This window comes from Lacerta agilis, chromosome 3 (assembly GCF_009819535.1).
Source record: "Lacerta agilis isolate rLacAgi1 chromosome 3, rLacAgi1.pri, whole genome shotgun sequence".
NCBI classification, from domain to species: Eukaryota; Metazoa; Chordata; class Lepidosauria; order Squamata; family Lacertidae; genus Lacerta; species Lacerta agilis.
This window is the reverse complement of record NC_046314.1, coordinates 115,787,433-115,802,165: the sequence shown is the minus strand read 5'-3', so window position 1 is coordinate 115,802,165 and position 14,733 is coordinate 115,787,433. Positions and strand designations below refer to the sequence as shown.

At 48.1% G+C, this 14,733-nt stretch overlaps 1 long non-coding RNA gene across 1 annotated transcript; it reads right to left on the bottom strand.

The window, feature by feature from the left end:
• Positions 1 to 5,321: 5,321 nt before the first annotated feature.
• On the bottom strand, positions 5,322 to 6,877 carry LOC117044447. The gene is made up of 3 exons (XR_004426295.1): positions 6,789 to 6,877; positions 5,876 to 6,004; positions 5,322 to 5,400 (listed from the first exon to the last, which is right to left on the bottom strand). It is a non-coding gene; the product is annotated as an uncharacterized LOC117044447 (long non-coding RNA).
• Between the last annotated feature and the right edge of the window lie 7,856 nt (positions 6,878 to 14,733).

The following is a 14,733-nucleotide window of genomic DNA, read 5'->3' as shown; positions in this document are numbered from 1 at the left end:
ACACACTCCTACTCAGTCACAGCTTTGGATTCAGTACACACACAGCAAGCCCATCTCTGTGCCTCTAGCTTCCAACCTGCTTCCAGCAAAACTCTCCAACTGGCTCAGGACCTCTTTACCTCCAATGCCACCTCTCCCCATATGTGCTGACCTGGATCCTGAGACCATCATTTGAGGCCTCCACAGCGAGAGGTCTGGAGAGGGGCAACACTAGGCAGTTAGGGGCTGAGGGTGGAGGAAAGGCCCACCCATTAGTCAGAAGGAACCCTTCACTCAGTTGCTGCTCTTGCAAGTGGCTCGTTGTTGTTTTTAGATGCTTTGGAGCGCAAATACTACTGCTCTGGTAAAGAAGGCCCAGCAGAGAATTTATTTCCTCAGACTTTTAAAGAAGAACAATCTGAGTGAGAGACTGCTGGTGTCCTTCTACCGAGGCTCCATAGAGAGCAATACAATACAATACAATACAATACAATACAATACAATACAATACAATACAATACAATACAATACAATACAATACAATACAATACAATACAATACCTTTATTGGCATAAATAAAACAATAAGCATAAAACCATCCGTATATATTAAAATTCTAGAGCATACAATATAAAAGAAGGAAAAGGGAACCCCCCCCCCCACGATTATACAGGCCAGAGCTCCCCAGATTTAACTTCAAAAATCCTGGTCAGAAATTGTGCCATAACTCTAGTCACTTCTGGAGAATCATCCCTCAGCAAAAAATGGGCTACAAGTTGTTTATTATGGGGGACCCTGGGCCATATAGAGGACATCGCGGGATCTTCGTGAAAGATATTGAAAAGAGGACAATCCAGAACATATGGGCTATAGAGTCAGATACATTCTGACCACAGGTGCAAAGTCTGTTCTGGAAGGGAATACCTCTAAACCTTCCAGATAACACTGCGGACGGAAAGGCATTCAAACGCACCTGCGTAAATACTCATAGAGAGCTTTCTTACATATTGTATTTGTGCTTGGTTTTCCATTTGCACATCCAAGGAGAGGCAGGTACTCCAGAAGGTCATAACCGCAGCCCGAAAGATTATTGGTCACCCTCTCCCATCTTTGGAAGAACTATACAGCTCCCACTGCCTTAAAAAAGTAAAGAATATTTTACAGGATCTATCTCATCCAGGATACAGTCTTTTTGCACCACTGCCTTCAGGCAAGAGATAGAGAACAATTAAAGCAAGAACAAATAAGACTAAAAAATAGTTTCTACCCCAGAGCTATAACCATCTTAAATGCTGTAACCAGATAATATGCCCTTGGAGAGTTGTGATGGGTGTGTGGAGAGTATGTGCATGTGTGGCTGAAAATGTGTTTTTGTCTTTTTTATGGGATGGCATTCTATTTCACTGCACTTGTACAACGTCGTACTTGTACAATGACAATAAAGAAATCTTATCTTATCTTATGAGGACACTCTCGTGGTTGGCCAGAGTCATTGTCTCAAACAGAAACTTGTCCGACCAGTTCAACAACCTCCTCTCTTAGATTCTAAACCTCTGTTGGTACAGGACTCCATGAATGAGACGGAACTCAGGGCACGCTCCAATCCGCAATATGAATCACCTTTTTGGCCAAACACCCAGGTTGATGTAGTGCAGCTCAATGCCAACTCGTTTGCAAGCAAGAGGAGAGATGCCATCAGGGCTCCACTCAGCAGAATGAGCAGGAGGCTCCCCAGATCCTGCAGGGCTGGCTGACCACATGGTGAAATATGTGAAGAAGAACACATTGCCTTTTAAGGAAGACCTCCTGTGAGGCCATAGAGGCATAAGATGCCAACTTCAGGCTGATGATTCCTGGGGAATTGCAATGGGAAGTGGGGAGAGCTCCTAGGATCTCCACTTGCCCCCACATCCCAATGCTCCTCGCCAGCCTTTATTCCTCTGCTTGCTCCTTATCAGAAGCAAGGATTGCTGCACATCACCTTGCCGACAAAGGTCCGTATAGTTAAAGCTATGGCTTTCCCTGTAGTAATGTACGGAAGTGAGAGCTGGACCATCAAGAAGGCTGATCGCCAGAGAATTGATGCTTTTGAATTCTGGTGCTGGAGGAGACTCTTGAGAGTCCCATGGACTGCAAGAAGATCAAACCTATCCATTCTCAAAGAAATCAGCTCTGAGTGCTCACTAGAAGGACAGATCCTGAAGTTGAGGCTCCAGTACTTTGGCCACCTCATGAGAAGAGAAGACTCCCTGGAAAAGACCCTGATGTTGGGAAAGATGGAGGGCACAAGGAGAAGGGGACGACAGAGGATGAGATGGTTGGACAGTGTTCTCAAAGCTACTAATATGAGTTTGGCCAAACTGCGAGAGGCAGTGAAGGATAGGCGTGCCTGGTGTGCTCTGGTACATGGGGTCACGAAGAGTCGGACACGACTAAACGACTGAACAACAACAACAACAACAACAGCCTTTAGAATGTTTCGTGGCTCTGAATTTTCTAGCTCTGGGGTTAATGGTGCTATACATTGCAGGCTGCCATTGTGCAGTCTTAAAGGACCATTCCCTTTGGGTTGCTCTTCAGGCTTGGCATGAAGGTGGGGACTGTCGGGTTGGCTGGGGGCAAGGACGACCCCCCGGGCATATGACAGGAATGTTTCCAGCCCGTCTTCCCCATCAGCGATGAGTGTGCAACTCTAGGGAGTTCTGACAGCCTTCCCTGATGATTTATTATGACCCATGTCTTGGAGACACAGGGCACAACCAGAGGCCCACAAACAGGACCACAGCACAAGAGTGCTCCTTCTTCCCACAGTCTCCTGCCATGACAATGGAAGGAGAACAAAGGCATTGTGATGAGTAGCCATAGGTGTCTTCAACATTGTCTGGAGAACCCCCAGGATCCCCATCCCTGTCTTATAGAATTATAGATTTGTAGAGTTGGAAGGGACTGTGAGGGTTATCTAGTCGTGTTCCCCTGCAATGCAGGAAACTCAACTGAAGCATCCATGACAGATGGCCATCCAACCTCTCCTTAAAAGCCTCCAAGGAAGGAGAGACCACAACCTCCTGAGGGAGACTGTTGCACAGTCAAATAGCTCCTACTGTCAGAAAGTTTTTCCGAAGAAGAAGAAGAAGAGTTTGGATTTGATATCCCGCTTTTCACTACCCGAAGGAGTCTCAAAGCGGCTAACATTCTCCTTTCCCTTCCTCCCCCACAACAAACACTCTGTGAGGTGAGTGGGGCTGAGAGACTTCAGAGAAGTGTGACTAGCCCAAGGTCACCCAGCAGCTGCATGTGGAGGAGTGCAGACACGAACCCGGTTCCCCAGATTACGAGTCTGCCGCTCTTAACCACTACACCAAACTGGCTCTCCGAATGTTTAGTCAGAATCTCCTTTCTTGTAAGTTGAAGTCATTGGTCCGGTTCCTACCTTCCGGAATAGCAGAAAACAAGCTTGCTTCATCTTCTGTGTGAAAGCCCTTTAGATATCTGAAGGTGGCTATCATATCTTCTTAAGGAAAGGTGGGTTGGAAGAAATGCCCAAAACCCAGTGGTGCCAAGTCTACCGTATTGGCCGGGAACCTCCCGTTTCTAAACGTGTTTCCCGCTGCTCCCCCGGATGACTGAAAAACCCGTATAATTCCCGGGTTTACAAAAGGACTGCTTTCTGCCCGGCTCACAAGTCACGGGCAATGAAGGATTAAAGGCGAGAGGGAGAGGGAGAGGCCACAAGGTCTGTGCTTCGGCCACATGGCCGCTAGGTGGGGGTGGTGTCCTATGAAACTGTCCTATGTAAACTCCATTCTTCCTGCTCCTGTCACACCAGTGCCCACAGCTCGCCTCTCCCCTCCCGCCCTGCTTCAAAGCAACAACACACCAAAACACACCCTCACTTCACCTCCCATTTTTTCCCAAATTAAAAAAAAAGGAAGGAAAGAAACGGAAAGGGGGGGAAAAGACAAAAAAAGAGAGAGGCGCCTTTCCCTCACGGTTGTGGCACATTGATAAGGGGTAGCGAACATCTCATACCTGGTGTGAATGTTAATCAGCCAGGAGTTCTCCTTTCCCCCAAGATAGGGAACTGTATCCTTCCAAATTTATTAGAACCTCCTCCAATGCCTCTTTGAAAAACCTTCTTTGTCACCCTCTTCCCAAGGACCCCCTTTCGGCGGTTGGCCTGCTGGGCTGGGGGTGGGTGGGAGACTGTACTTGCACAATGTACAAATATGGAGTTTGCATTGCTGCCCCGCCCACTTTTGCTTCTGGCTCCGCCCACCACTGCCATGTGACTGTTCCCGGATAGGTGAGGCTGCTGATCCCTTATTTTAAAATCCAAAAGTTGACAGCTATGCCAAAACCTTGTGATCCTCCCTGGACAGGTGAGGCCCCTCAGGTGAGTTCTTCCACCCCATCATCTGGGTGACACTCTCAAGATTTGAGGCAGCTGGTGCTCTCCTCTCCCTCCTTTCTTGCTTCCATTCCATCATACCTCAATACCTCAAGGAGCCCCTCTCCCCATGTGAACCTACTGAGACCCTGAAATCACTATCTGAGGCCATTCTTTGTGATCTTCCTCCCCAAGATGCCCAGAGGGTGGCAACACAAGAATGAGCCTTTTCTGTGATGGAATGATGTCCCCAGTGTGGCTTGGGGGGAGATGTTGGTTGGTTGGTTGGTTGGTTGGTTGGTTTGTGTTTGTTTGTTTGTTTGTTTGTTTGTTTATGATGCATTTTGTGTTTTTTATCTTGTACTTTTATGTTGTGAACTGCCCCAAAATCTATGATTGAAGGGTGGTACACATATCAGAATCAAAATCAGAATCATACCACCATGGACTAAAATATAATATCCAATGTAAGCCAACACCTTTGCAGGACTGACTACAGGTCACCAAATAATGAGCAAGCTTTTGAGTTCTGAAGAACGTTTCTTTGAGCTGGATATTAAGCTAATCAGGGAAAACTTTCTCCTCCAGATTTTGCGTGCATCACAACTCTGGATCCAACCCCTGACCACTGGCCTCTGGTGGGAGTTACACCTGGAAGGTCAGAGCTTCCCCCAGGAATGACTTGATACTGGAGATTCCAGGTTTCTTGCTGGGAGACACACAACAGCCCATTCCCCATATTTGAAAGGATCAACTACAGCAGTTCCCGAGATCCAGCTCTGGCCTTAAACGAAACATTGGCAGGTTCCTGGTGGTCAGAGGTATTAAAGAGAAACACTGTCATATTTATAAAAGGCAAACATGGAGGTTTATTGCATGCAGTGGAGTAGAAATGTCAGTTTTGGACCCTGCCCCAGAGGAAGGGGGTGGCGCCCTGAGACACAGGCCCACATCTGAAGCTGTCTTCCATCAATTGGTCCATCAAGCTGAGTGATCTCAACAGGGTTCCCAGCAGGGGTCTCTCCCAGTCTTGCCTGTTTTAAAATGAGGAATGAAGAGGGTGAGGCTCACTCAGATGTTCCTTGTAGGTTGGGACAGCTCTTGGTTAGGAAAATAAACAGGGGAAAGGTACATGAGATTGCAAAGCCCCAACCAGGCCTCCCAAAGTGCATAGCTCAGAACCGTAGAACTGTAGCATTGGAAGGGACCCCCAAGGGACCCCCAAGGGCCTTCTACTCCAACCCTGGGGAAGGTTCGAATCACAAGTAAAGAATCCTTGAGAAATGGCCATCCAGCCTCTGCTTAAAAGCTCCCAAGGAAGGAGAGTCCACCACCTTCTGAGGCAGTTCATTCTTCTGGAGAACAACCATCAGAAAGTTCTTCTTTAGTCTGAATCTTGCTTTGTGTCCCACCCCTCCTTTTCCAGACTAAACATACCCAGCTCCCTCAACTGCTCTGGAACCAATTTTCTTCATCCCTGGGCACGATTAACATTTCCATTTAACTCACCTCAACGGCAACAAAGTTTGTCTCTTGAACACCATCCAATTTCTCTTTCCTTGATGCCGCAGCTGAAATACTTGCATCTCCCTCCCCTACGGACACATTGAGGTTCGAGATTTTGGGCTTCGGTGAAATCTGGAAGGGGAGAAACCCTTTGAAGCCTGCTTCTCCCCCTCCCCCAATGGCCTTGCCTTCTACACTTTCCACACCTTCTCCGAAGGCCCTACTGCCTGGGATACCTGGAGGGCACCAGGTTGGTGCAGGAGAAATGCAAGGAAACGGTCTGGGCTGGAGACTGAGATCATTCCCCTCCCACATGCACTTTAGATCAGGCATGGCCAACTCCCAAGCCACTGTGATCCACTTGTCGTTGCCAAGATTTGTTTGCCTTTTTTTAGCGGGGAGTGACCAAAGTTGTTCAGCTTTTTTACGATTGACCAGCAACACCCCCGCGATTGACTGGTAAATCACGATCGACCTGTTGGACATGCCTGGTCTAAGCCAAGGCAGAAGGGAAGGCTGTGTCAGAGCCACTGGCTTCCCTGGGAGCCACTGGAGAGAGAAGCCCCCTTGCCCAGGAAACCGGGTCATTCTCTGCCCCACTGCAAAGATGAAATATTTTAAAGCAGCAGCTTCTTTGAATTAGATTTCATGTTTTAGGATTAGCATGGCAAGAAGATCATAAGAAGAGACTGGCTGCTGGATCAGGCCAAAGGGCCCCATCTAGTCCCTCTTCTCGCAGTGGCCAACCAGATGCCCCATTGGGGAAGCTCTCCAGGAGGGCAGATGGGCAAGAGAACCCAACACTAATCCCTTTTGGATTCCCTGCAAGTAAACGTTCGGTTCGAGGCAGGTTTAAAATGAGGAAAGCTGAGAGATGTGAAGTTCGGAGAAGAAACATCTGAGAAGAAGGCCATACCTGGAGCCACCAGGAGCAGGATGTGGAAGATAGCAGAGAGGAGGCAGAAGATCTTCATGGATGGAGGTTGGTGGTAATCCTGGAGGTACCAGAAGCCAATTGGAGGTGCAATTGACTGGGGACGGAGAGCTCCCTCTACTTATCGGTGCCTGGAGGACTGTTGAAATCTTGTGGGATGTCAACTGTTGTTTGCAGGATGGATGTGGCAAGCCCTGGGGGTCATGTGCCAAGGAGGGGGAAAAGACCAAGGCTGTGTTGCTATGATGATGTTGATGTGTTCCTGCCTCCTGCAGTTTTAAAATGATGACATTTGCTCTCTCGGCTGCCCTCCTCTCTTTTTCTAGTCACTGGTGGTGCCAACTCTGATATCTTAGTTAATATGGGCTCCACCCCACCTCCCTCCCCAAGTGGTCTCCTGCCCCACTTCACCCACTCCTTCCACTCACAGCTTGCCCCCGGACCCTTCCCCCTCCTCTCTTTGTTCACCCCAACCTTCCCCCCTCTTTCCAGGGAGGTGGGTGCTTCACCCAGTGGCTTTCTCAAACGCTCTGCGAGGTTCCTCTCCCCTCTTCCCCCTGCCAATGAAAGTGGATCGCAAAAAGTTTTCCTCCCTCTCTCAGAGCGCCAGAACTCGGGAATAACCATTGAAGCTGAATGGCGGAAGCTTCAGGACACAGAAAGGGACGTCCTTCTTCCCGCAGTTCATCTATGGAACTCCCAACCAACTTGGATGACTTTAAAAGAGGTTGAGAGAGAGGGCGATTGATGGCTGGTAGTCCATAGAGCAATGGATTCAAACTACAAGAAAGAAGATTCCACCTAAACATTAGGAAGAACTTCCTGACAGTGAGAGCTGTTCGGCAGTGGAATTTGCTGCCAAGGAGTGTGGTGGAGTCTCCTTCTTTGGAGGTCTTTAAGCAGAGACTTGACAGCCATCTGTCAGGAATGCTTTGATGGTGTTTCCTGCTTGGCAGGGGGTTGGACTGGATGGCCATTGGGGTCTCATCCAACTCTATGATTCTTTGAATCCCAGTTGCTGCCAAAGACAGGATGGGGAGAGGGCTCTTCTCGGATCCTGCTTTCGACTTTCCTATAATTTGTATCTGGCTGCTCACTTTGAGAACAGGATGCTGCGTGCGTGAGATGGGATCTCTACAAAAAACAACAACCGGAGCGGAATCCCTAAGATGAGACCAAACTTTGACCAGAGTGGAAATGGAGATGGTCTTCGAATTGAGTGTGTGTGTGTGTGTGTGTGTGTGTTGTGTGTGTGTGTGTGTGTGTGTGTTGTGTGTGTATACTATCCCATTGTCATGGACTGACCACTTCCTGTTGAAGTTTGTGTTTGTAGGGACAAACCTTCTCTGCAGAGGTGGGAGACCAGCTCTGATGACATACATCCCAGTCATTTGACGGAATTTGGCTTGGTTAGCCTGGAAAAAAGGAGACTGAGAGGAGATATAAGAGCCATTTCAAATATCTCAAGGGCTGTCACTTGGAGGAGGGATCTCGCTTGCTTTCTCCTACTCTGGAGGGCAGGACTCAAACCAATAACTTCAAGTTGCAAGAAAGGAGATTCCACTAAACATTTGGGGGGGAAAACTTTCTGATAGTAAGAACTATTTGACAGTGTCACTGTCTCCCTTGGGCAGTTGTGGACCATCCTTCCTTGGAGGCTTTTAAGCAGAGGTTGGATGGCCACCAGTCAGGGATGCTTTAGTTGAAATTCCTGCATTGCAGGAGGTTGGACTAGATGACCCTTAGGGACCCTTCCAACTCTACAGTGATCTGATTGTACAATCCTGCAGACTCTTCCTATGGAATTATGTGTATGTATGAACACAGCTGGAGGTGATCGTCCTGTTACACAGTGCAACTCTCAAACTGTTGGGAAATGATATTCATTCTCTCTTTCTCTCTATTCACAATACATATTTCTTCCAAGGAAACCACTACGGAGAGCAGGAACTCCAAAGAACCAGCAGGTGGTGCTCCATAATCGGTTGCTTGTTGCAGATGGAGACGGAAAACTGTGAAGTTTCTATTTCACCCAGAGACCTCAGGGAAAGGATGCAGTGACTGATCCTCTTGCTTGTTGTTATAGACAAATTGGAGGTTGTCTTTTACAGCCCAGCTCTCCATCAAGGGACTCCGTGTCCCCTAAGTCCATTATTGGTCAGAGAGGAATGGGTAGAGGCAGGAGGCAGTAGAAAGCAAGCAAGCAAGCAAGGTGTTTAATTTTCTGTTGCAAACTAACTTCTCCCACTTCAAGGAGGTGAGGATCCAGAAAAAAAGGTGTGTAGGAGCTTTCAAAGGCTTTAGAAATTGCCCAGCCCCTTAGCCGGAGACCACCCAAAAGCATCATGCAAGCATCACTGAAAGAGGCTGTCTATGACAGAAATTGGAGAGTGTTGCTTGTCTCCTGTCTCTCCAGATATCTGATAATGGTTGCTGAGTTCCCAGGAGTACAATAAATCACACTGACACAGAATACTTTGTTTATGGATTCAAATAGGCCACAACTTTATTGGTTTTAGATGTGTGCGGTTCGGCTTAAGCATTGGGGTGAGGCCAGGCTATATCTTGACTGCTGCCCGTCTGCAGGGAGTCCACGGAAGAGTAAACCACCGATGGGGGTGCCCTATAAATTACGTCAGATAGTGGCACCACCCCGAGGAGTCCCCGTAGGGGCTGTGACATGGCCCTAGCCCATGCCCAGGTTTTGGACAGTATTCACACCTGCTCTGCTGGTTGATAGGCTGGGGCTGCCACAAACTGCCGCTGACGCAGCCGGCAATGACACATTGTGACGTCATGATGGAGTGCGCCTGCACGAAATGTCATGCAGGCGCACTCCGTCGTTGGGCTGTGCGCTGCTGCTCCTGGGGTGACGGAGGGAGCGGCGGCGCGTGGGAGTGGCGGGAGGGGCTGCTGCATGTCACCTCCACACGCCGCCGTTCGCTCCGTTGCCCCGGGTGCGGCAGCACCACACACACCGTGCACTGCTGCTCCCGGGGCGACGGAGCAAGCAGCGGCGCATGGGGGTGACAAGCGGTGGCCCCTCCCGCCACTCCCCACGCACCGCCGGTCACCACGGGAGCAGCAGCGCTGCACGGACGGGGTGCTCGCTCGGCCGTGTGCTGCTGCTCCCGGGGTGACGGAGGGAGCGGCAGCGCATGGGAGTGGTGGGAGGGGCCGCCGCTTGTCACCCTCCCCTCCCCTGTCACCCGGGGCATACCGCCCCTACCGCCCCCCCAGCGACGCCCCTGAGCATACCTCCCCCCCCCCAATGCCAGAAGATTTTGAGGCTCAGCTGCCTGTGCACAACGGCATCCTCCAATATAGAGGAAAGGTGATTTATCCTGCCATTCCAAGCCATTCTTTTGAGATGGTAAATGCCTTAGACCTTTAATCCACTTCACAGGTCTACCCTGTTCATACATAAAATATCCCCTTAAAACAGGATTTGAAGCTTTCTCCAAGATACTTCCTTCTGCAGAGAAATATTTGGGGTCATTAAGAATCAAGGTGGCTTCTGGATTGCTCTCCTGCACTCTTCCAGACATGGGGTTTATCTACTTATATGTGTGTGTGGTTACGTTGTGCACTTAGGAACATTCGTTTTATTTATGACACCTTTGAATTCTTATGACACTGTACAGGGGGAACTCGAAAAATTAGAATGTCGTGGAAAAGTCCATTTATGTAAGCAACTGTTTTCATTAGCTGCTGGCGTTTAATATATGAGATAGACTCATGACATGCAAAGCGAGATATGTCAAGCCTTTGCTTGTTATAATTGTGATGATTATGGTGCACAGCTGATGAAAACCCCAAAGTTGAGATTGTGAATTTGGGGTTCTCATCAGCTGTACGCCATAATCATCACAATTATAACAAATAAAGGCTTGACATATCTTGCTTTGCATGTCATGAGTCTATCTCGTATATTAGTTTCACCTTTGAAGTTGAATTACTCAAAGAAACGAACCTTTCTACGATATTCTAATTTTTCGAGTTTCACCTGTATATGGAATTGCAAATCATGTCCTTTGCAAACGGCAGCTGACAGCAATCCCAGAATGCTCAGTGCCAGGGACAGAGGAAGCTGGGCAGTTACCAGCAGTCAGACCTACAAAGGGATCCGTCCCCTGAGAAACAGTTGTATCAACAATTGGAGTAGAGAGAGATATTACAGTCCTGAGCCATTTCAGTCTCTGTAGGTCAAACCCAGCTCTTTGAATTGGGCCCAATTCAACGTTCTTTAGCTTGGACTAGAAGACCCACAGGGACCATTCCAACTTTACAATTCTAAGATTCTCTGATTTTGTTCTCTTTTGACCTGGAAGGGGATGTGTTTATCATTGCTTCCCTAGACTGAGAGACCAGGACTTAAATTCCCACCTAGACCTGAAGCTCACTAGGTGACCCTGGGCTACCTTTCAGCCTAACCTACCTCACAGGGTTGTTACCAGGAAGGTGTGCAAAGGAGGGGGACCAAAATGATCAAGGTTCTGGAAAAGAAGCCATATGAGGAATGGTTGAGGGAGCTGGGTAGGTTTAGCCTGGAGAAGAGGAGACTGAGAGGAGATATGAGAGCCATCTTCAAACATCTTACGGGTTGTTAAGATAGAGCAAACTTGTTCTCATCTGCTCTGGAGGGTATGGCCCAAACCAATGGATTCAAATACCATGAATGGAGATTCTGACTGAACTCTGGGAAGGATCGTTTTGAAGGAATGAGTTGTTTGACAGTGGAATGGAAACCCTCAGAGGGTGGTGGACTCTCCTTCAGTGGATAATTTTAAGCAGAGATTGGATGGCCACCTGTCAGAGATTCTTTAGTTTGGACTAGTTGACCCTCAGGGTCCCTTCCAACTCTATAATGCTAGAATTGTCTGATGATAATTGCAATTTTGCTCCATTTTGACCAGGAAGGAGGGGTGTCTAGCATTGCTTCCCCCCACTTCCACCAACTGCCCTACTGAACCTACTTCAGATCTGGGTCAATTCCCAATTCTACTGTGTTGCACAGAAGCACCTGTCAGTTTCTCCCAAGTCAAATAAAAGTCACAGTATGGAAAGGAACTGGCAGAGCCCCCACCCCACCACAGTGCCCCTTTTCATACAAGGCACCCACACAGAGGTTTCCAATGCTTGCATTTATTGAAAGGAAAAGGAAAAGCAAATAAGCAGGGATATCCCATCCTAAACCCAGTTACAAAGATGTCAGCCTCACTGAGCACAGCAGGACTTGCTCTTGAGTAAACGGGCAGAAAGGACTGGGCTGTGACGGATCCTTCTCAGAATCGCCTTCAGAAGCAAAAGCAGCAATGAGCAAAGAGTTTCTGCAGAGGTCCAGTCAAGACAGTTGCATCTCCAGAGAAGAAACGGGATGGTCTTCCTGTCATCAGAGATGATGTGTGATGGGTCTGCTGTAGAGTTAAATGATAAAGAGAGGAAACACTGAATATTGGGGGTGCTGAAAACAGACTAGGAACTCCCTGGAAGACCAAATGCTATAGGAATTGGGATTTCACACGGTGGACGGGGATGGGGTGGGGGTCAGCTCAGACTTTCTGCTGGGTTTACAGAATTCAGGAGAAGTCTCCATCCCAAACCCAAACTGCTCTGTGCACTTTTGGATCTGATGGGAGATATATTCCAAAAAATCTGGTGGCCACCTGGTTGACATGGCTGAACTCCAAGTGGCTTCAAATGTCATCACAGAATTCTCAACATCCAAACTCAAAACAATAAATTTACCATTTGGGAGAATCTAGCAAGTGCCCCCGCCCCCGGTGGCTGTTAAGGGTCAAAGACAGGGTGGCCTTTGGGGTCTTGTCTCTTTGAGATGCCCCAGAGACTTATTTCCAGGCACAGGTATGGCTTTGCATATAACTCACCTTAGCTGCGCTTGCAGCAACGCCTGTCTCCCGAACACTTCCCAATCTCCTTCTCGCCTTTGTTGCAGGTTTTTCTGCAGCTGCCTCCATTGTTCTGGCAATCCTGGGTGGGACGTTGAGCTCCGGTGAAATCTGTAAGGCAAAGAGAAGAGAAAATCTAATTGAGAGAGAGAGAAAGACAGAAAGAAAGAGGAGGAAGGAGCAGGAGAGGATCTACCTGGGAAGGTTCCTCTAGAACACATGGAGGGCACCAGGTTGGGGGAGGCTGGTGCAGGATGAATGCAGGGAAGGGACTGGGATAGAGAGTGAGACCCTTCCCCTCCCCCTGCACCCCCAGAAGGCAATCACTGGCATCCTTGGGCCACTGGCAAATTTGGAGAGAGAAGTTTTCTTGCCCAGGAAAGTGGCCCACTCTCTTCTTCACCACAAAGCTGAATGCACTGAAATGTGTTATTACAGATTTTATAGCCACAGCTTTTTTGGATGAGATTCCATACTTTAGGATTGGGTTGGCAATCGGATCCTAAGAGCCAAAGGGACCCCACCTGGTCCATCAACCTGGTCTCACAGTGGCCAATCAGATGCCCCATTTGGAAAGCTCTCAAGTGGGACAGAGGGGCAAGAGAATTCCCAACCCCCCGTCCCTTTGGGATTCCCTGCAAGTGGTGTTCAGAGGGAGGTTTAAAAGGAACAAAGCTAAGAACTGTGGAGCTCAGAGAAGAAGCATCTAAGAAGAAGGCCATACCTGGAGCCAGCAACATCAAGAAGAGGACGGCAACAGAGAGGAGGCAGAAGATCTTCATGGCTGGAGGTTGGTGGGAATCCTGGAGATGCTGAAGACAAGTGGAAGAGTAGATGACTGGGGAAGAAGAGGTCCCCCTACTTATAGGTGGATGGAGGACTGTTGAAACCTTGTGGGAAGCCAAATGTCATTTGCAGGATAGATGTCGCAAGCCCTGCGGGGAAGAAGAACATGAGAAGTGTCGCCTTGATTTGAGTAATGCTCTTCTGCAAAACCACATATGGCAAGAATGACCACAAACCAGGCAGGCATCACTGACTGTCAAAGAGAGGCAGAGGCAACTGTTTCTAAAACTCTGCCATAATAGAATTATTTTTCCCACAATGCATTGAGTTTAGCATGAAATTAAAAAGGAAACGAGGAAAAGCGAATTCTTGGGGGCTCTGTCTCCCTTCCACTGCTGGAGTCTGCAGGCCTTTGAAATCCAGTTGCTCAGAATTATAAGTGAGGACATGGCTGTTTCTCACTAGCCTCCTAGTTACCATTCCCAAAACTGGTTGACTCTTGCAGGCTGTTGGTCTGATTCTGCAGGAATCTCCTTATGCTTTTTGCAGAGTTAATGTTTCTTCAGATAATGCATTTTTAAAACATCCACCACAGCACACAGTTAAAGAATGGAGTTTGCTCCTAAGAGAGATGGTGCCGCCAGATTAGATGACTTTGAAAGGTTGTTCCTTGTGAGTTATCAATGGTACACCACTGTATGGTTTTGGGTACCCATGGCGCGACTAGGCACCCGCCTTGGAAAATTCAACGAACATACAATTTGGAAGGATGATTCTGTTCTTGTTCACTTTCTGTTGTGGAAAGTGCAAATTAGCTGGTCAGACCTTTAATTGCCAGCTGAATTTAATGTCTCCCATTTCCCTGACAAAAACAGAAAGAGGACTCCACTGACAAGCAATCCATTGAGGAATGACAGTGTGATTTCTGAGATTCTTTTGAGGCCATGCCTTTCCTTTTCCATATTTTGAGGACAAGTAGCGGGGGGGGGGGAGGGGGAGGGAGAGGCATATCTTCTTTGACACCTGAAGGTGTAAAAAGAAGAAAGAAAGAAAGAAAGAGGTTATATATGTATGCCACTACAGCGGTCCATGATTTTTTAGCCCCAAAATGGAAAACAAGCGAGGTCCTAACCAAAGATGAATGGCAGCTTAAGCTGATGGAATTTGTACAGCTTGCAGATCTAACTTACAGAATAAGAGAACAAGAAAAACATTAGTTTAAAGAAGATTGG